Source organism: Colletes latitarsis, chromosome 10, assembly GCF_051014445.1.
Source record: "Colletes latitarsis isolate SP2378_abdomen chromosome 10, iyColLati1, whole genome shotgun sequence".
Lineage (NCBI taxonomy): Eukaryota > Metazoa > Arthropoda > Insecta > Hymenoptera > Colletidae > Colletes > Colletes latitarsis.
This window is the reverse complement of record NC_135143.1, coordinates 14,380,753-14,394,793: the sequence shown is the minus strand read 5'-3', so window position 1 is coordinate 14,394,793 and position 14,041 is coordinate 14,380,753. Positions and strand designations below refer to the sequence as shown.

Genomic DNA, 14,041 nt, shown 5'->3' with positions numbered 1-14,041 from the left:
GTGTCCAAGGTCGAGCAACGCGAAACGCCATTAGGTGTCAGCTCCTCCGTCAACGGTTAAGCTCGTTTCTCCGTTGAACGGTGGAAACGAGTCGAAACCGTCAACGTAGGCGGACGGAATATATATAGGCGACCGGCAAGTATACCGGCACACAGAGGTATACTGGTCGTGTGTCTATAGGGATTGCAGCGCCGCGGGCGCCGGCGCGAAACGCTCGCTCGCGAGACCACCTCCGCGTGGTGGGCTCGTGACGTCAGCTATCCTCAGTGTGCGGAGAGCGACCGCAGTGTACACCAACTCCACGTTTTGGCAAAGAAGGCAGCGTCGTTGCTCAGTGAACGAGTTTTCTCACGTCGTATCCAAGCCGCCGTACACTCGGCGTTGTTATCGCGCGTAAACCTTCTCCGTTCCTCAGTATTGGGCCCGGGTGTTTTGTGCGATACGCGACAGAAGGTCGATCAACGGTAACACGAGTTCCAGGTACCGCGTACCGCGAACGTGATCGGAGACGGTCGTGGTCTCTGTACAAAAACGAGACAGTCAGGCGGTTCTCCTTCCTTGATGATTACGGCAACATCGACAAGGAGAACGATTGGTAGTCACGCGGTGAGCACCGTCGCCGGCGGTACCAGCATCTTCGAAGTGGCTGACACCTAGCACAAGGAGCGTTTGCCGCGTAGGTAGCGAAAGGACAATCGTACAGGGAGCCTGCTCCCAAGTGGTGATAGTGCTGTTATTGTTGTTCTTGTTATACCTCCTCTGTTCACCGATACACGTGTCCCGGTGTCGCGAGTACTGACTACACGTCCAAACGGTTTCGGGATCCACCCGTCGAGAGGCAGATGTTGTTTCAATAAATACTTCCGGTACGGAGTGCACGTAGTGGCGTTTCGCGATCGGCTGCGAGGGTCGTGACGCGCCGTCAGGAAAACGGTACCAAGACTTCGCGAACGTTCGTTTTGTGGACGTTGATGGCACGTGGATACGGATCGGATCGTTCCTAGCTCACGTGGTCGTCGGGACTCCTACCGGCAGCGCCTTCGTAGTGGCGGTCTCGCGATACTCTACGGACGTAGCGAGTTTAGGAGGGATTCCTACGAACGGCGGTTGTTTCGTTCGTGATCGTTGAATTTTTATTGTTGTTATATAACCGGGTACGCGAACCAACGAGTGTAGCGTGCAAGCGTGCCTGAAGGGGAACTGCGAACGATTCTCTCGTCCTGCTGTCCAGGATCGCGACGCGTGTGCATCAGTTACATGTCGCGGATAGGAGGAAAGGGATGACGGTGCATCATCGTTGCGCTGCAGACGCTGTCGAAGAGGACGAAGAAGACTCGTGAACTGCGAACACGACGATCGTACGTAACGAATCGAGGCGCGAGAAACGTCTCGTCGCTCGTGATTCTTCGTAGGATTCCTGGGATCCGCAAGAAAGCGGAATCAAGCAACCAGCGTGGAGCACTCGGCGATCGTGTGGCCGCGCGCCGCGGACCTCTACCATTATCAACCAGGTACAAATATGGAATATATCGGGTTACACGTTTTATCGAAACGGAGAAAAACGTCAGCTCAAACTCGTATACACCTGTATTGGAGATCCGGAAAGAATGACTCTGGAGAAATCTCGAATTCAGAATTTTGTGAATCAAAAATATTAAATCTCAAGGTTGGATGTTTGAGAAAATAAATCTAGATAGGAGGCTGTAAAAATAATTTTCTATGACATATTGTGGGTATGCTAGTTTCCAATTATCTAAAAGGAAAATTTCTGTTAGTCAAAGCGTTAAATTGCGTAGCAAAATTAGATAAAATTATTAATAGGGGCATTCTTTCCAGCTATTTGCGGTAGTCTTACGAAACGATGAATTTTCTCTTCCCCAAAAATTTCTGTACGAATATTGGGAGCAAAGCGTAAAAAGTGGGGTGTAAAATTGACGGGGTGTGTGTTTGGTTAGGTAGGAGAGATTTAAATGTACGCTGATCCGTTTGGATTTTACATTTCCTGCCTTGGCAATAAGAGGACAACGCGCACTTTCCAAAAAGATGGCAAAGAAGTTCTTGCGGTATGTCGTGCCATTCTTCAGTGACTAGAGCTACGAGCTTTCGTCGCTTCGAGGGTGCATTCTTGCACCGCCACTGGCTCTACCGAGCATATTCCAAGTGTGCTCAATAGGATTCATATCCGGTGACAAAGGGCGTGCTATTTTTCCATGACGTCGCGTGTATCCATCGTTTTTCTACGAAACACATCTTGCATGAGTCAAAAAGCCAGTTTCCTGTACGAGTATCGCGAACTCGCGTCGTTCGTCGCGATGCTTTCTGCGCTGTTGTATAGTCGTGCAATAATGGGATCTTTAAAAATACGGCGGCCCATTAAGTATTCACGATGCAGCTGCACCGTTTGGAAATTCTTACTAAACCGTTCAGATATTAATGGAGCACTACCGCCGGGAATAATTCTTCGATATTTACAAAGATAACAGAATGCGATTCCGATGTGATCCCGAGTACGGTTTTTAAAGAATTTTTGGAGAGTGTACAACGATAACAACCGTTATCGATTCTATTCTTACTTAAACTCCGGCGAGAAGCATCGTACCGTTCCATTTTAGCTGTGGGAAAATTGGATTTGAAAATGATTGGTCAGTGAAAAAGTTGTCGAAACATTTCCAGTTATTCCACTGTTATTCTTTTAAAAATCTATATTACGGGAAATTTTTATGTTAAGAATTCTATGTCTAACAATGCTTGACATTGTAAATTTAGCTTAAATTTCATTCAAAATGATGTACGTCAAATTAATGTCCTGTATAGCTTTGGTTTAACGGTTGTATCAATAGACGGTGTCACAAATAGCCAAAGTCTCTATATGTACTAGGTCCAAAACTCAGGCTCCGTTTTCAGAATTTTAGAAGTAACAATAAATGTTTCATCATATTCTTACTGTGCAACTATAGTCGGAAAAAAATCAGCTGATCTTTCAAGGGGGATTGAGTCGTCTTCGTCATGCCGTTTGGCTATTTCACGCCTGCATTCTTAGTCTCTTTGCTTAGATCAAGTACACGCTTTCTGCGACTGAGAGGATTAAACTAGCCTTGCGTGAAAATAGGATTCGTGTTCGACACGATGCCCAATCGAATTTGATCCAAGTATTCTTGAATCGTGATAGAACAAGCTTTCTTAGTATAAAAATTGTAGATAATCCTGAAACTAGAGTCTAATTATTGAAATGTTGTTTAATATTGTTCGATATTATATTTAAGATCAAAGAAACTACTAGCCACGCCTATGGGGAAATAGGTCACTGAATTTCTTAATAATGTACACTTTCAAATAAGCTCTAGCAAGTTTGGGACAAGTCTCAAATAAATATTATCATAAGAAAAATATGATAGTTGGTCGATAGTCAAAATGTTTCTTTTATAAAGGTCAGACTGATGAGTCCAGCCAGTAGATACTAAAAGAAACAATAAAAGGGTTCGAGTATATACTTACGCGCTCGAAGTCCGTAAAAGGATTTAGAAAGCATATTTATGTTTTCAATAAACGCTCTATAACGGTGTTCCTCGATCATTTCTGACCGAGGCTCGCGTAGACTTCAATACCCTCTGATGATAGATCGTATTATACCTTCAAAAGTTTATAAATGATGCATCAAAGTATAAAATTGTGAATCAGTGGACTTTGCAGTTATTGCTAATGCAAAATTGATCTTGTCTAACAATTAGATCGAAATAACAAGTATTTCTATCGTATTATTGTAACAATTTTGAGGAACAATGGTTGTATTACAAATTATATTCATTTATATTTTAATTCAAGATCACTAAAACATACAACGTGCTTCAACAATTTTTAAATTTTGATTAAAGTTGATCTGTCTTGCGCGATTAACGGGTTAAACGTATTAATATTCTTTTCGAGGATAAAGTATCGTACAAGACAAATATTTTCCTACTCCGTGATGAGAGATTCTTCCGCACGAAACGGTATTGATAGGTACAAGAGGAACGAAATGAATCGTAGAGTAAGACGATTAAATTTTTGCGTCCTCGTGGTCGGCCACGGGTCCGTGCCGGTCGCCACTTGAGTTTTGGTTTTGGCAACGTTTCCAAGAGTATTTCCCCCCTGTATTTGCAATCGAGGCAGGTTACAGCCTGACCCGAATCTTTAAGCCAGACCACGGTCAGGGGATGCCTCGACGAGCAGGCACGTAGTAACCTACACGCCAGGCTGTGCCAGGAGCGTTTTCCTACCTCCCTCTTTATTCTTTTCTTTTCCTTGGCCCTTGTCTAAAACTTTTCTCTAGCCAGGGCTCCCCTTTGCATCGGGTTTTGCAAGGATACGCTCGATATGCGTATACAAGGGATTCGATATTATACGAGACGAACAATATTCGTTATCCGGCTAGGAACGCAGGGAGGAGACTCGGAAAATAAGGATTCCACGAAAGTTGGAATTTTCAATTGAACTTCTCTCTTCGAAAAATTTGTAGCAAAACAAAGCTCTCTGGTTCATGATGGAAGAGTGCTCAGGAATCGTCGGATAAAGTTTAATATTCGATGGATGTATTTGCCGTTGCAGATAATATTGGAGGATATTCTATTTCCGGTTGTGCCCGGTGTAGTGGTTGTTTGCAGTCGCGTTCTTTTATTTTAACGTATTCCGGCGCAACGCCTGGAGGGTTCCTTAGTATTCCGGGAGCATTTGGAACGCGATGTTGGTAAAGAGTCGCACTTGTTGGCGTCCATGAACACGAGGACGTTGGACGTGGGACACGGAGGAATCGGTGGGGAATCGGTGGTAGTAGCAGGGTGAGGATCGCACTCAGAGGGACACTGGAAAGCGAAGCCAATGCGCGGCGGTCAGCTCGGACGGTCCCTCGGGAGATTTCTGGACCGCAGTCCTAAATCAGGTTTCATTCCCTCGGCGAGTCTCCGGCGCCTCAACCCCTTCGCCTCGTCGAACCTGGCTGCGATATACCGAACAAAGCGGACGAACAGCTCGCTACAATTCCTTTTTTCTGCGCCCCGGCAATTTTCTCCTACGTGCCGGATAGCATCGGGCGCAGAAGCGGAAAATAACCCGAAATAAGAAAATACTCTAACAGCATCAGGTACACGGTCCGGAGATAAGAGGGTAGATGGGAAAGGGGGCGGCGGTAAATTCGTGATGTTCCGCTTCAATTTTTCGAAATCGATCGCCGGAAGATTGTCGTTCCAGCGGAGCCGGTGCTCGTCCAAGTATCATATCGCGTGTGAACGTGCTAAGTCGAAGGTAACGAGTCGACGATAGGGGGGGGGGGGCAGGCTGAAGGGGACGATCGTTCGATCGAGAGATCTGCACTAGGCACATGCATTATCGTAAACGATATTGCCCTCGGCCAGACACTGCTTACACACACGGTTACTCGAGACGAACCGTGTATCAGAGAGAGTACGCGAACAGATTTAGGCGTTTTGTCGTCTAGTCCTCGGCAAACAACTCGCTTGGCGCCTCCGAGTCTTATCCATGACCCCGATAAGGAGCTAGGGATCGTCTACATATTTGGAATTTCACCCTCCCAGCGTCCTATAAATTGTAAATGCTTCGATTTCTCCACGATCTTCGCGTGCAATCGTTCAAGTTCTCTTACCCGTTTTCAGCATTGTACCGCGCATTTCTGAATTAAACGAACAAATTTTACCAATACGTCCTACCAGCAAAACGATCCGACAACCATAGGTTTATCGAAACTCCTTACGTCGGCGCTTATTAGGTCTACAAATTAATTCTCGGCCCCTGCATTCAATATTGGTGTCGTAAAAGAGTCAAGGAATACCAAAATTAAAAAAGAAAGTAGTGAACAATTTTTACCAATCGAAAATTCTTTCCCGAGTAATGCATAGTGAGATTCAAATATTCTTTAGTATCTATTGGCGAATCGAAGATTGTGTATCCTCCTCGAAACTATTCAGTTCTCGTCTGAAGCATTCTTTATGCAGCGGGTAGTTTACATATAATTCGCATTTACAGACTAAAATCGGTCTGCGTATTTTAGCGGGCAAGTTAGAAGTCGGTGTCGGTTTTCTACCATTATGGTCGGGACATTACTTTCTGTAAAGAAAGAGATACTCGCGCTTTCTTCGCGGCGACGATGTATATGCAGCGCGACGGCAACCTATACCCGTAACGCCCATAAACATAGATCAAGCTCAACAATGGCTCGCCGGTAAACGTATTGACATTTTATACTTCCCACCGTCGGTGACTGGTTGCCTCCGCGACCGTCTGTGCGTTACTCAAACTGCAATACAAGAAACAAACTGCAGGATACACCGTTTTCTCCTCGATTCTTCGTTGAAATACTAATGGACGCGAACGTTATCGAAGAAATGTTTCTAAATCGACACGATCGAAAGAATCGCCAGGGGAAACGGCAATTTTACCGTCTTTTCGCAAATGCAACATCTTCCTGCGGCCTCTCGTTCGAAAATTATTGCATTCGTGGGATCCGCTTCCGATACACTGTGTATTCACCGTGGTTAGAATAGACAAGAGAAAGAATTACGTAGAATTGAAATATTTATAAATATCGATAGACTTCGGTACTTTTAAATGATAGAATAATAGAAATATAAATTAGCTTGTAATATAATTTGCTTATGCCTTCTTGCATATCTCCACGAAAACTTTAAATGTAATTCTTCCTTTCGATGTTCAATTTTTGGGAAGGTTGTATTTTTATTTTTGCAATACTCTATTTGTAAATAACTTATATGCTTTCTCATTTCCATTCGTGTAACCCGTTTTTGGTTCTACCACTAATTACAAGACACCCTACATAGCAATTCATGGTGAATAAGTGCAAAGGGTCGTATTAGCCACCAATTCCCGCGATGTATGTAAAGTCTTGGTAGCTTTGCGGCAATAGAGGTGCTGGTATTCGAGTGAAATATACCTCAGATTTAAGTTTCGGCTTTGGGCGTGAGCCCTCCTCAGAATTTCCAAATTTATTTGATATTGACTAGAGTATTAGAGAAAGGAACAAAATGTAAATCTAAGTTATATTTCACTCTAATACCAGCACCCATATTTTCACGAAACTGTCAAGAAACGCCATTTATATTTGTAACAATAAATATGCCATGCTTTCGCTGTCTATAAACATCGATAAAATATATTTGCATTGCAAACGAACTTGCATATCCGTATTACTATTTTATTATTTTAATTTAATTTACATATAATGAAAAATTAAAATACACGAGGCGAAAGAGGCTCGGACTTAATCGATGCAACTTATCCATTGCTCAATTATTTTACGCGGGTAATAAATAAGTAAGAGGATAATCAAAGTCTTCGGTTCGACGCAGGAGGAAGCCTGAAACTGGATGGTTGTTGACCCGATTCTAAACCGTATGGCTGATATTGGGTTAATACGGTGAAAGTCCTCGGAGAGAACTCCCTTCTGAATTGTGTTACCGGAACAACGACGCCTGAACGTAACGCCTCGTTCCACTTAGCTGGGTGCGTTATTACAGCAAGTAGATACGATCTGTGTATAGCCAGACGTGACGTGTCGTTCAAACACGTCACGCCTTTATTATTTTCTTCAATTTCCGTCTTTTGCATAAACCTACTCTATTCGTGTACCATCAATATATTATTACGTGTTTCTGCGTCGGCTGGCACGTGCAAATTAAATCGTAACGTATAAAATCTTTGGAAACGAAAGGTTAACTTGCAACAATTTTTAGCTTCCAATACCGGGATCGGATTCAATATATTACAACTGTGTAATAATCGTGATCGTCGATTTCACGTACGATTATTTCACACGCGACGATGTCGTAGTTCAAAAAGCGGGAAACAATTTCCACGTGATACAGATTCCAAATTATAAACGCGAACTTAAAAACTTTTTCGTTTCATTTACAATTCCGGCGGATTTTCGTACCAATGAGGCAAGTTAAATATTTATCGCTGTTATGTGCACCGGTTAATTTATACAGGACTTCAGGCGTAGCTTTATTTCGCTAGTAACCTTAATTTGAAAGCAACCAGATTAGTCGGCGTTATCAAAATAGTAAATTTAATTGCGTGACATTTTCCTGAAGATTTCTACGCAAATACTTTACTTATCAATTTAGTCAGCTGTAATTGCTTTCGTTGCGTCGCTAAAATCATTTTGATACGCCGCAACTATGCGTCTGCGTTTATCGTGAACTTTACGTTCTTATTGGAAATGAAATCTATAATTCGTTTAACATAATACTCTAGAGTTTTAGCAGGAGAAGATTTAACAATGACAGTGAGAAACCACAGTGTTTAAAATTATATCATACTAGTTAGCAAATAATAAACGAAGGTTTTGACGCATGGCGCAACGAAAGGCGAATAATTTTCAAAAGTTTCACGGGTCGTTCGCGACAAACAAAATTTCCAATATCGTTATTTTCCGCTTTCGGTCGCGCGTTGTTTCGTATCGAATTTATCGGTTCGATGGAAGATTCTCGCGGCGTGAATTATATTTTGTCTTTCGCGTGACGATATTACATATCACGGAGACGTTTCAAGAAGCGTGGAAGGAGGGCGTAGGCGATGGAAAATGCAAAGAGGGGGAAGAAGGGTGCGAAACTTTCAACCACGCAGACAGAACTGCGAGAGCTCACGCTCTCTCACATCAAAAGCAATTTATACGATTATATGCATGGCGCCTGCAATGCACCTTAATCAAATAAGCCGTGCCACGCCGACGACGCTGGAAAACGGCAAGAGACATTGGAGACGCTTTGAATTGTCGTACTTTGAAACGTACAGCCTGGAAAATTTTCTCTCGCTTGATCCGACGTCATGCATATATAACGAGACAAACAGATTGCGTCGCGCGCCAACTCCGCGAAAAGAATAGAGAATCTTCGATCCGTCGGTTTTTACGAGTGTCTATGATTTTTCAAACAACACGCCTCCGAAACAGATCTTTGAAGCCCCTTTATACTTTTGTCAAAATCCGAAGCCTTTCGCGTCTACTCAAACTCTTTCGCTCACAGATCAAATCCTACCAAAGCTTGCAACTAACAGCCTACGGGGAAATTTATTATACACCTTGTATGTAGAGTGCACGACATTTGATAGATAGTATGGTCAATCTATGGGAAAAATTACATAGAAAATATAGCAGAAAGTTTCTCCTTGTCAGAATTTATTTTCGAGTTAATTGATGTTAGAAATTACCTACCTAGAATGTCTGACCAATATGTATTATTTTTACTTGCTTTGGAACTTTTTTGCTTTTACGGTGGTACTGTTTTATTTCTGTAAATTGAATTTTCTATTAAATGACGGTAAGATTATATAGAAATATAAAATGGACGATATCATATCGTAGTCAATGATAAAAACCTTAATTCAAGTAGAAATGACAAATAATGGTCAGACACGTTAGCCAAGTTGCATGCGTATTTAACTCTAACCAAATTTTTTAACATAGAATCTTTTCTTGCGGAACGATGATTTTTCACCACATTCTGTGTATATATTTAAATATTTTAAACAATTATCCATTGAGACAAAATAAAATGAACATCATTTCAATGAATATTATATATTTTATTCTGTATCTTCGCTTAGGAAAGTGCTATAGCTTGTACCGGTTTCTAGGATCCTCCTGTATAATCTGAACATTCGTTAATCCTTTCAACGCGTCTCGGATCGAAGGAACAAAACTAGACATGCAAATGCATGGCGATATTTATTACCGGGCGCTGTATCCGTCTAAAAAGTAGCTGATAATAGAAGAAAGTTTCACACCGCGCAATCCTTCAGCCGTTTACGTCAGATTCGTTTACGTTGGTCGGGGAAATGTTTTCAAATACCGCAACTTGGAGTAGCCCACCGCCGCCGGTAGAAACAGTGCCAAAATCTCAAGAGAAACACGCCCGCGTTCTCGTCGGCTCTTGGCCGCGGCGTATCCTGTTTTTCCGACTATCCCACGACTCCCTCCGCTTTGTTATGTTAATTGTTTCAAACTCGAGGCATCATAGCTACGTTTATTTTCCATTCTCGTCGCCTTTCTCGCCCCCGCGATTCTGCACACACCGTGGGCTCGAAACACGGGGGTTGTTCCGGAGTTCCCCTTTAAGGGATTAGTTTGGTCTAGAACTTTTTAAAAAATTCAGTTCCCTGCCTCGCATTCTCTATTGGCAAACGGACTGTCGAGGTTTTGAAAATTGGCTGAGTTATAGGAGTTTGAACTTTCCATACGTTTTAACAGGTATTTTTTATTCGAGCAAGGAAAAATATTCTTCGCTGAAATTCTATCTTAGTTTCTAAACTTTTCCTCAAGCATTTGTAACTCGGAAATTAGGATATATATGACCATGCGTTCGTACGATTTTCTAATTTATTTCAGCGTTTAAATTCACCCCCTGGAGTCATCGATTAATATATTAGAAGCGTGATGGTATTCCCGGAATTCTTAATGAGAATTTCATACGTGCAGTCATGTCATAATGTAAATGCTCTTTCGAGCCATTAATCCGTTAATTTTTCACTTATACCGCGAGCGAGCATTTAATATTTTCTGGTATTTTATATATCGTGGTACTTAATTTTAATGTTGGTGTTTATTACGACGATGAAGGAACCTCGAAATAGAATCGAAAGTGTCTTGAGTTATTTAATGGCTCCGAAATTACCAATATTGAGAACATAATTCCAAAGGCCACGTTATTTTTCAATCCGTCAGTCTGTCACGATTCCTTAAAAGAATCCGCGATAATAACGCCGCGACTTAGATTGAAAACAGACGGTCGGAATTACTTGGCAGTGGTAATACCTTCCATCGAGATATTCTTGTACGGTCTACGGGTACCTTTGGTAGTCGCAACGAAACAAGAGTGCTCGAGAAGAAAGCTTCCCTCGGAAGCACGAAAAAGGAAATGGCGGCCGTACTAATCGATGAAAGGAGTTCTACACCCGTGACTGTAATTAAAATATACACAATAAATACACAGCGATACGGAAGAGAACAAACGGGCTGGAAGTCTCGAGGCTTGGATTCCATAGGCCTTTTTCTGAACGTGCACTTTCGTCCACCTTTTCATCGACTGACTTTTTACCCCTCCTCTCCTTCGTTTCCACTTCCCCTCTGACTATTCTCCGTGCATAGTGTCGGCGTCGTCGACGACGCCAGCGCACTCGTATATTTAATGCCAGGCCGGCGGAATGCAGTCAAAACTGTTATTACAGTTTTAATTAAACGAAAATTATATCATTTCATACATTCTTGATGCGAGTCTGAGCGCGCCGGAGCATGCTGACGTATTCAGGCTAGCTCTGCACCCGTTGCACGGTATAGCGTACCATTAACCCCTACGTTTTCTGTTTCGAATATTATACAACGAGCGTCCCTCCGGGGACTTCAGCCACTAACTTTTCCAACTACCCTGCAAGTTTCCTGCTCTCGGCATTTTTCCCCTCTCTGCTCGAAGGATCGTGTTTAATCGCGGCGCACGAAACGCGCGTACCATCTCCGCAGCTCGAAATTTATATCCGGGTGCGTAAATAATATCGTCGGGAACCGATGAATTTTTAACCGTTACACAAAGCATCCTGGCGTTTCCGGTGGCGAACGCTACGGTATTCCCTACGATCGTTCGATGAATTTTCGTCGCGGCTACCTCGATCCAACAAGCCACAATGGACAATGGTCTGGTAGAAATCGGGTCGACAGTTTACAAAAATTCTTTTAGGACTCGGTTAAGACCTTCTCAATTGCAAGATTCTAATGATTCTAACAAGGAGACATGCATCAAAGCGACGCTGACTTTCTAATAGACTTTCTCACCATGATAGCGCTTTGAATGCTGAAGCTATTGATATATAGTTTCAGGCGGTTAATAGTTTAGCAGTTATTTAACGCGAAAGTTTTAAAGAGCTTAATGTCTTTAGTAATACAAGTACCATTCCCGGATGAGTTCGTGGCGCAGCTGTTATAAGCTCGCGCTTCCCAACTGTTGTTCTTTTTATGCGCGAGTTCGAATCCCATTCAAACTACATTTTATTCTTTCGTTGAAAATTTTTATTTCTGCCACACGATGCGTCGTAAAAGAATTACCCTTTTGTTACAGTCGTTCGTTATGGAAATGTAAAGTAAATTACTTCGTGCAACCAACAATTTAGAAACTCTTTTGGCTGATAGCGAATGTGCTCAAGTTTTCAACATAATTACATTCCAAAATTTGTCGAGCACGTCTGACACAAGTGTCTCTCTAAATTTTCGACTAATTTTTTCCCCCCATAGAATCGCCTCTTTCTCGTCGGTACCACGATCACTGGGTCATCCTGCATAATTTTCGCGTTAAAAGCTTCCAATTATTGGCCTGCTTTCGAGAGGTCATGGAAGCTATACCCTGCAAGGAGAATACCGTACAACGAGTAAGTAGAATGTGCACGATGATTCGATGAATTTTAAATTTCAGATCGCGCCGCGGTCGTGTCGTTCGAAAATTTAATAACGTTAAAGGCGTTATGCGGCCCACAGTATATTACGCGCGTTACGTTGGCAAGAGATCTTTCATCTTTAAATGGCTACGCTCCGATATGTCTTCGCACATATACGAACCTCTTACGCGTGGTATGCGAAGTACGACCGGTATTTATGTTGCAGCGATAAATTCAACGGACGTCTCAAAATGGGGTTAGAAATACGCGGGGCCGCTTTCTCATGCATACCGCTTTTTTTTTGTATACGTCAGAAAATATGCGCGATGATTTTCCTTGAGCTACCTAACGATTTTCCTTGAGCCACCTAACGATTTTCTTTAGGCCACTGGCGAGACGGTTCTCGATCGAACTTGAAACTCATCGTCCACGATCGTCAGTGATCGTACAAGACTCGCGGCAAAAAAATTTCAACATTCGGTAATTTAAATTATGTTCAAAAAGGCAGACAAATTTCTAGAGATTCTGAGAGCTCAAGAAAAGTTGAAAATAATTGTTTTATGATAGAGTAGACTTGCAAATTAAATTACTGAAGGTGACACGCTTATATTTCTATAAAGTGCACCATGTTCGTGCAATTTTAATTTCGACTTTGATCCTATTGTATTTATCAGGAAGACCTACAATCCGTTTCCTATAAAAATCTTTTAGATCGACGAAGGAGTTTCAGCGCGTTTCAACAATGCTTGCTGGCATTAAATCATCTATGAAAAGTAGACAGGTATATCTGGCGCGTCGTTTACCAAAATACACGGGGCTCAGGTGCGTTCATCCCGGCTCGTCTCGTTAATTCGGATCGTGGCTTCTTGAACGAAATTGTGCCTTAATTTGAAAGCTCCGTAACGCGGGCGCAGAAGCTTGGTAAGGCGTGGTGTTCGGTCAGTCGGTTTCCCTAGTCTTCCATGGAAAGGTTAGGCTCCCTCTTGGTCGTTGTATCTCTGTCCTTTCCTCCGGTTGCACGGTATCTCGTTCTTTCCAAAGCGAGAGCAAGCAACTCTGTGCTCCTTTGGCCTTTCCTGTAAAGGGTGACCGCAGGATCTCGGGGCTTTCGCTATCGACGTTGCTTGGGCTCCGCCTGTACAGGAGAAGGGCAAAGGAAAGCAAGGGTTGGTCCGTAGACCGGTGTTGGGTTACGGACTGCCCGGCTAACACCGAAGATGTCAGCACGGCATAATATTATCCTAGATGCCCTACAGTTCGGAGTTTACTCCGAGATACATAAGCTCGCGGTTTGCTAATATCGGCGCTACTTCGACCCAGAAATTGCTTGTTCGACCGAATCCTCGATACTCGAGATACGTGCATACAATCGGATCGAAAGACACGAGACGAACCAACTCTCTCCCTCCCCCCCCGCATTGCAAAGTGATGCGATCAAACGAGGATGAGAGGTATATTTAACCGCGAACGAGACTCGATATTTCGACGTACTTCATTTTCTTAACTAATCCGAACATTTTATTAATCATATTTGGGTGATTTCGTCGTAATATTTCGAATTGCGTGCTTCTAACTCAGCGAATCCAATCGTATACAGGGTGTTCGGCTACCTCTG

General features: G+C 42.8%; 1 protein-coding gene across 2 annotated transcripts in view; it reads left to right on the top strand.

The window, feature by feature from the left end:
• The first annotated feature begins 282 nt into the window (after window positions 1-282).
• The window catches only part of Bru3 (CUGBP Elav-like family member bruno 3), a 714,599-nt gene continuing 700,840 nt past the window's right edge, over window positions 283-14,041 (top strand). For both annotated transcript variants that reach the window (XM_076775070.1, XM_076775069.1), the window contains exon 1: window positions 283-1,511. The gene's annotated coding sequence lies outside the window, so the exon portion shown is untranslated. The remainder of the gene's footprint in view (window positions 1,512-14,041) is intronic.